Below are 8,624 nucleotides of genomic sequence, written 5' to 3'. Positions count from 1 at the left end.
GAAACCGCGGGCGTCCCACCCCGCCTAAGCCCTCCGCCGCCCTCCCGGCCGCGCCTCGCCTCACGCTCTACGGGGGAGGCGGGACCAATCAGCGAGCGACGTCTCCCTTCCGATTCGAGGCCCCCGACGCGCGGCTCACACCCCGAGCACCCAGCGCGCTGATTGGCTGCGTGCGCCGCCGGTCCGGCCGGGAGGGCGGGGAGGCCGGAGGGAAAGGAGGTGGGGAGAGGTAGCGGCCCGCGCCTCTCAGAGCCCACAGCTCGCGCCCTGGCCCTAACCCGGGCGCTCGGGCCTAACCCCTTCCCTTTCTTCGCTCCCCAGGTCTCCCGCGCGCGCGCGCGCCCAAGGCCGCGCGCTCGGCCAGCGTGCCTCGCGCCCCTAACGGGCGTCCGGGGGCACCAATCAGCGGGCGGCAGGGTGCCGGCCCCCCGGGGCTGCGCCGGCGAATCGGCGGGGCTCGCGGCCCGGTGGTGGGAGGCGGGGCTACCGCGCGGCCGCGGCGGCGGCGGCGGCGGCGGCGGCGGAGGAGCAGCTCCCAGCCACCAGCCAGCGAGCGCCGAGCGAGCCGCCCGGAGGTGGGTGCGCCGCGCCGCTGCGGCCGGCGGCGGAGGGCGCAGGGCGGAAGCGGAGGTGGGCCGGCGGGCGCGGCGGGGGAGGACGGCTCGGCCGTCGGGGGCCGCCCGGGGTGGGGGCGAGACGGGCGGGCGCGCGCCCGAGGGGAGGAGGGGCGGCGGCGGCGTCCCCACCCCCTCCTCCCCGCGGGCGGCGGCCGGGCCCGCGCCGCCCCCTCTCCCGTCCCCTCCCCGCGCGCCGGGGCCGCCGGCCGGGCTCCGGCTGGGGGGGCGGGGCGGCCGCCAGAGTGTTTTCAGTTCCGCCTCCAGTCGGCCCATTCCCCTCTCTCCTCCCGGTCCCTCCATCCCCTTCGGAAGAGGAAGGAACAAAGGTCCCGGACCCCCCCGGATTCTTGACGGGGCGGGACCCGGAGCCCCGGTCCAGGTAACGCCACGGCGCCCGGCGGGGCCTCGGGGCCGGGGTGTGTCTCTGTGGGGCTTGGGGTCGGTGAGGCGGGCCGGCCGTGTCACCTGGCCCGGCCGGGGGCCCGGGGGGCCGGGGTGTGGCGAGGCGCCGGGCCGCTTGGTGGGTGCCGGAGCGCGGGGCGGGGCGGCCGGGCGGACGGGGTCGGCGCTGGGAGCCACCCGCCCGCGCGCGCGGCCCGGGGCGGGGGCCGGCTGTGTGGCCCGGCCCGTCCCCTCCTCCTCCGTGGCGGACACCCTCGGTAGTTTGTGGTGGTGATTTTCAAATCCCGCAGGGACAGAGCTTTGGTTTCGGGGACTTGTTGGGAAGCCCGAGTTAGGAGCATGCGAGACTTTGCTTCTACTTTTTTTTTTTCTCCTCCCTCCCCTGGTGCTGTAACCTTTGTTAACTATTCTCGTTTCGGGGTTCAGAATCGCGAGCGTGTGCTCTCACACAAACACGCACACGGCTTCAAGTCCACATAACTTCTCCACTCGCTTGTGAAAGTTGCTCGTGAGCGGAGCCTATTAGTTTTTTTTTTTTTTTTTTTAATCACACGCCTTTAGAGAGCACGCTAATTGATTTCACGTATTTCAAACTTGGTTTTCAAATCCTGCAGCTTTAATTGTTTTCTTCTCTCTTGGGGAATACTGCCCTTGGATTGAGTACTTTTGTCTTCTACTTACTTAATCTTTTCGTGGTTAATGGTTTCCTTTTGATCCTGAACAAAAGAAAAAACAGTAGTTAGGTTGGTTTTGTTATTCCTTCCTCTGGACCCTTGAAAAAGCTAAATACTACCGGTTTGTTGTCAACTAACCCTTTATTTAAAAAGAAACATTTCCAGGTAAAACGAAAATCAGGTAGCATTTTTCCATCAATCTTGTCGTGTTTGTTACAGTTTGGGCTATCCTAAATTGTGGTGTTTTAAAGTTTCAACACGACACAGCTAAATTTGTTGTGAATAAATAAGTGATCTCGCAAACTTGTTTGGAGTAATTCCATCTTTTCAAAAATTCCATCTTCTGATTTCATATGAATTGAACCTTCACCACTGATTGTTAAGGGTGCCTTCCTTGAGACTAATAGATAATACACTTTCTATTATTTTCATATACATTAGCTGTTCTAGTTTTGATCCCTTAAAAAAGTTAGGGTTAGGGGATGTCTAAGCTGAATAGTTAAATTTGGGAAGTTGTGAGCAAGTAAATGAAGCAAATATTCACAGAGATAAAAGAAGTAATGTAAAATGGGCTTCATAAATGTGTCATAGTTTGAAGATGTTTTTCATTTGCCTGAAAAAAAAAAAAAAAACAACATACAGGATATTGAGAGAATTTTCTCTACCAAAAGTTCATTTAGCAAACATTTATATCAAAGTCAGAGACCAACACTGATTTTATTTTTTTAAAGTTTATGTTTTTTTATGCTGTAAAATTAGTTGCTGTAGTAAAGAAGAATAGTTCAAATCTATGGGCATTTTCTAAGATGAGTGCACACTTAAGCCCTTAATGTTAAAATTGAGTTTGAAGTAGTTCATTGGTCTATTTTAATTAAGGTGTTTGGAAACATCCATTCTGGGCTTTTTTTTTTTTTTTTTAAGTATGAAATTGCTGTTAGAACTTGGTTTTTATAGTTTGTAGCTATACCTTCTAAAGTGATTTCACATTGTAAGTGTTCAGCAAAGTTTGGCTTTTTAAAGTTGTAACTAACCTGTACCTAGTAATAAATGGTCAAATCTCTACCCACACATCTGTAAGGTTCATGAAATAATAGTTTGTAAGAAACTGTGCAGAGTAATTTCCTGTTGTTTGTGGCTTGTCAGGCTTGGTATGTGCTTTAACTCTTTAAGTAGGAATTTGGGGATAGTTTTGTATATTTCAGCAGAAATTCTCTTTAGTAAGAACAAAGGTTGTTTCTACTTCAAGATGGCAAACTGTCCCCTTTTCATTTTCATACTTTAAATACTTCAAACGTGTTGCTGAAATCTTGTTACTTCACATTGAGGGAAAATCTGAGTGACAGAATAGTTCAGCTGCATGACCTACTGATCAAAGACCTATTGAATAGTTATATTGCAGATATTTTCAACTTCGGGTTTTTTAAAAGGTCCGAAAGCACTTCTTACTCTTGTTTGGTTTTGTACTTTAGGACTTCTAAGGCCTCGTTTTTTGTAGCAGCTTTTTTATACAGGTGTTTCTGTAATGCATATAAAATCTGTATTTAGTGCAGTCTGGCAGATGGAGCCTTATTCATATTCTTGGGACAAGAGTCATTTTTAGAGGCTGGAGAGGGGCATGTCTTTTGATGGGAGTAGAGGAGCCATTTTTATCTGTAGGAGGAAAGATGTTTTCCACTAAGTATCACAAAGGTATGCCAGAAAATGTGAAATAAAAAGATTTCAAAACCAGCCCAGGCAGAGTTATGCATTTATTCAACAAGTAACTTGTATTTAATGAAAAGGTAACATTTACTCATTTATTAAACAGTAAAATGTTTTGTTGTGTGTCAAGCCCTGAGCTAGGCAGTAAAGTAACAGGGAACAAGTATACGCTGTTCCTTTATGGAACTGGAAAAGTGGGAAGTCTTCCTGTCTCCTTGCCCTGTCCTCCAGTGTTTAGAAAATCATGTTAATGTATTGATACAAATTGAGGGAGATGGTAGCACGGGCCTGAGCCACTTCCTGAAGTACGCTTGTGCCGCTTTTCAGCACAGCACTGGGGAAGGGGTCACGTGTTCAGTATCGTCGTCTCTGGGAACAGGTCATGTATTTTTTTTGGAAAGAGGGAACTTGTCACCAGTTTTGCACAGTCTCTACAAATTGAAGGTATGACCAGTCTTTCAGAAATTAGTATTTGTTGCTGAGCAGGTGAACACTTGAAGAGCTAAGCCTAAGTTGGCCTTGGTTTGATTATGCACTGCCTTTTATATCTTCCCTGATAGCACAGTTGGTAAAGAATCCACCTGCAATGCTGGAGACCTCAGTTTGATTCCTGCTTCGGGAAGATCTCCTGGAGAAGGAAAGGCTTCCCACTCCAACGTTCTGACCGGGAGAATTCCATGGACTGTATAGTCCGTGGGGTATCAAAGAGTCGGACACAACTGAGCGACTTTGGCTTCACTTGATAGAAAATGGTTAGGGAAAGAAAGCAAACCTGAACTGGTCAGGTTCGCGTGAAAGAACCAGAAATAAAGTATAAAAACAATTAGCTAAACCAAGAATGAGGACTGGGCTGTAACCTTGTGTAGTGGAAAGGCCCTGGGTTTTGGGGTCAGAGAGACCAAAGTTTACAGTCAGTTTCTGTTTTTTTGGACAAATTAGTTTAACTCCTGAGCCTTGGTTTTCTGACTGAAAATGGAGCTGATAGCACCTACTTCTTAAGGTTATTAGAAAGAGTAAATGATTGTGATGAGGGTATGAAGGTATCTAAAACAGTGCCTGAGAAGACATAAGGGTCTTCTCAGATATCTCCTTTGTTCTCTTCTGGTTGTAGTTTTCACTTGTTTTCTTTCTAATTCAGACGACTCTCCTACCTTCTTCTCCTTGACCTATTATAACATACATATGAGAAACAGACATTAAGCAGAAAGGCCAAGGGTAGCCAAATTGTCCCAAGTCCAAACCTTATAGCCCTAGTCATGGGAGAGTCATTGCTACCCTTAATTAGATCCTGTTGGCATTTATTTCCTATGTTTTTAACAAGTGAAGTTATCTTACTTCTAACCCACAGTAGATTAGAGACAAATAGATTGTGGGTAATGTGGGAGTCTGAGGCCAGTCTAGTGGGGAGTGAGTGGACTAGGAGGATGGGGAACTGTTAGCCTACTGTCCATTGTAAGGTGAAACAGATAGCAGCTTGGTGAGGATAATGGAGATAATCTACAAGACACAGAAACAAATACTCGGAGCCTAACTAGCCTGTCTGGAACCATTCAGTGCAGGACCAGACCTGAAAGCACAGCAATGAATGTTCATCAATTAGCTTAAATCATATTTGGGAAAATCTATTTAAAGAGCGTGGTAATCGACATAATACACTTTAGATCGTCATTCAGGATGATTAACACATGTTCTTAAAGGAGCAGAACGTGATTCTAATGATTTATTTCATGAAAGATCCACAGTACCTACTGTGACCAAGCTGCTTTTCTTTTGTTTTGCCATCCTGGGGGCCTTCATTCCAGACTGAAAAAATCTTTCATGCTAGGCCAGTAGTAAAGAAGGGTGATCTGAATGGTATAGCACCCACACCTGTTCTTCAGAGGAAGTCATTCTGTCAGTCTGCAGGGATGTCATGTACAATTGCTCACTTGGGTTTTAAGATTAAGTATGCTAGTGATTTCTAGAACCAGTGTGGACAGTTGGCTAGTCTGTCTATTGAGGTCTTCATGCCTCTTATAAGTGATTTCTGTTCAATATTAGCCTTGATGACTTTTTTGGATCTTCCTCGTTCCTATCTCTGAGTTATACTTTCTAAACCATCTACTCCATCGAATGTTAATATTAATTGGTGACCTTGTAATTATAGCCTTAGCTATTTGGAAAAAAAAAAAAAAAAGAGGACTTTTAAAAAAACTAGTAGTACAAGAGTAAACCAGTCCTTTTTGTTTAAAAATGCACAGTTTGAGGCTTATTGCTTTTATCTCTGATTTAATTTTGATCATTTCTTCAGATTGGTATAATTGTGATCTGTTCAATTAGGACATACTTCAATACTGATTATAGGTAGACATCTCAAGGATAGCTCTGAGTTTCAATTTCAGTAGTTTCACGTAGGAAGAATGTAATTTTGCCAAGGCAGATGGGTTTGGACCCTGCTTTTGGTTTGGCTAGTTAGCCAGAAATATTAAGGTAGTTGAGGTCATTGTGGCTTACACACTTGCCATACATTCTAGAGTGTATGGGTTTCTTTTGGATATTAAGTGAGCCACACTGATAGAGAACAGATACCTGGTCATTTAGATCTGTCTTTAGGTTTGTGCTTTTAAGAAAACAAATCCTAAAGTGATTCATTCTCATTAAAATTTTACTAAGAAATTGTCAGTAACTCTTTTAGGTAGTTCTGTAATTTTTCAAAATCTTGGGATTGTAATTTTTCAAAATCTTTGGAACAGTGAAATGTAAATGCAGACTTTAGTTTTGATCTTTTCAGTACCCATGTCCAGTTTGCATCTGAAAACCTGCATTTCCTTAACCAATCTGTAGTGCCTTTCCCACCACCTCCCTTCTCTTGGAGGGCGTAGGCATAGCTTCAGGTTTAAAGTATTCAGCTAGTAAGGAAGAATAACTGGGAGGAGCCACTGCAAGTTCATCAAATTTACTACCTTGAGTCTTTTAATTCAAAAACTCTGAGGATACACTGTAGTAAATCTGTGATCTTGTAGTTTGCCTGTTTAAGATAAAGTACATTTGCATATGTTACTTCAACTTTTTCCAAAATTTCTGTAAAGAGATAATGGTTAAGGATTTGTAAATATTAAAGAAATGCTCTGTTTTAATCACACCCTTCATTACAAAATGTGTGGTGGTGAATCGGGTGTTCAGAGTTCACAGAATAAACTCCTGATAAATGGTGCAGTGGAAGCTGGGCATATGGGCTTTCTCCCTTGATTTGAATGAACTATGGAAACTTTTTTGTTGACTAGAGATTCTCTATCTATGGCAGTGAATGCAAATCTTCCTTGTTTAGACCATGTTTTTTTAATTTATAGACAGGTGGTTAGGCTGTAGTTCAGGTAAGCTGGCCAATTAAACTTTTTGTGTAATGTTTTAAGTATCAGGAGGGTCCTGCTTTGGCCTGAGGTTTGTGCATTGGTCATTTTTGCTCTAAACAGTTTTTAAACGTCACACAGACCTGTGCACACAACAGCAACCAGAAGGAAGGCTCCTGCCAGCAACAGCAACATTATACAGAGTCTCAGAATATAAGCAAAGTGGCAGTTACTAAAGTCCCGCCTGTACAGTTTTCCTGTCATTCTTTTACCCCCAGGAAGCCTTTGAGGCTCTAGAGGAATAATACATTGTAGAGAAGAATCTTTGCTGTAGACCCACACCATTCAGTGTAGTAGACACCAGCTACATGTGACTATTTAGCACTTAAAATATGGCTACTGTAACTGAGGAAATGAATATTGAATTTAATTTTAGTTAATTTTAAAGAAAATTCTGTTGGATATTCTCTAGTCTTTGTTTTAATTGGACTTTTACACCTGAGGACTTGCACCCAGTTGATGTGGGCGTTAAGTTGTTGCTTCAGCAGAAGGTCAATACAGACTCTGGGAATTTGAAGAGAAGTTGGAGTAATGAATATTTGTGCTGATTTGAGTCTGGGCTTGTGTAGTCTCTTAATAATTGCATCCTTTTTTACAATTTGGGGATGATAAAGGAGTATGTAATTTTATGTTTATAAGCTGAATATAGACCTGTGGATTCCACACAGCTCATTAAAAGTGAAAGGAATGTAGCTGAACTGAAGAACAGACAGACTCTGCACAGCAGTCCTCCTTTAATGTGGACTTTCTCTGAACTAATGACCTGCTTTTTAGGGTTAAATTCAAGCTCTGACATTAGGTCTTAACAGTCCATAAAATTGAACACATGCATGTTTCTCTTTGCTTTTGTTTAAAAGGCACATTACCCATTGCTTTCCATGGGGCCAACTTGGGTTTCCGGTTGGCAGTGCCTTTCCTTACTAATGTATAACTTTGGGAATAAGACAGTTACAGTGAGGATTGAGAAATATGTTTTTTTAAACTGGTTTTTATGTGTGTGTGTGTGTGTTCATTAATGCTTTCTATTGTCCTGGTTTCTTTGACTAAAACAGTTGTAGAAATCCAGGTCATTAATATATCTTGCTTTTTTCCCATCTTGTGTGATACATGTTTGAATGTGGATTGTCAAAAATCTAATAGCAATTTTATATTATTTCAGCAGGAACTTAGGTGTTCTTTTTGAGGCAGCACCATCACTTTTCACGTATTTTATGTTGAAATGTCTAACTTGATTTTCTTTTGAAATAAATATATGGATATTTGGGAAATGTTTCATACTTTTAATTTGAAGATGTTTGACATCTACGTTTACTTTCAACACTGAATGACTTTCTTTGTTCTAGGCTTGAACTTCGTGTTTTTTGTCACCCATTTCCATATTTGCCTTCCTGCTGCCCTTAGAAAAGTCATCACTGAATTCTGAACTGCCAAGTTTAGCAGTCTTTATCCATTATCATACTACGTCAGTGTTTGCCATCATTGTACTTCCTTTATCTAGATTTCTTAAAATCATACAAAGAGACATTAGATAAGGCCCTTTTCTCCTCCTTCAAATATTAAATAATATGCACAGCTTTATACACACACACACACACACATTATATATATATATATATATATAGCTGATTTAGAGTGGGAGGCAAGGGAGAAAAAAGTCTCCAGGTATCAGAAGCTTAGAAAATCAATTAGTATCAAGGAAAAACCTTGGGGAATTTATTAGATAAATAATCCAGTAGCTGGGGCTGGGATGTTATGGCCATTTGGGAAAAGGAGATAAAATTCTGTATACTAAAATGTATACTAAAATGCACACATATATGTATGTATCTGTTCCGTTATCA

At 43.5% G+C, this 8,624-nt stretch overlaps 1 protein-coding gene across 2 annotated transcripts in view; it reads left to right on the top strand.

Annotated features, from left to right (window-relative positions):
• Nucleotides 1-449: 449 nt before the first annotated feature.
• The window catches only part of SMAD2 (SMAD family member 2), an 87,626-nt gene continuing 79,451 nt past the window's right edge, over nucleotides 450-8,624 (top strand). The window contains exon 1 of one of the 2 annotated variants that reach the window (XM_043889686.1): nucleotides 450-575. The gene's annotated coding sequence lies outside the window, so the exon portion shown is untranslated. Of the gene's footprint in view, nucleotides 576-783; nucleotides 997-8,624 lie in introns of those variants that run through there. The other variant, XM_043889684.1, reaches the window with a different exon arrangement.

The sequence above is a fragment of the Cervus elaphus genome, chromosome 27 (genome assembly GCF_910594005.1).
Source record: "Cervus elaphus chromosome 27, mCerEla1.1, whole genome shotgun sequence".
Lineage (NCBI taxonomy): Eukaryota > Metazoa > Chordata > Mammalia > Artiodactyla > Cervidae > Cervus > Cervus elaphus.
This window is presented reverse-complemented; position numbering and strand designations above follow the sequence as displayed.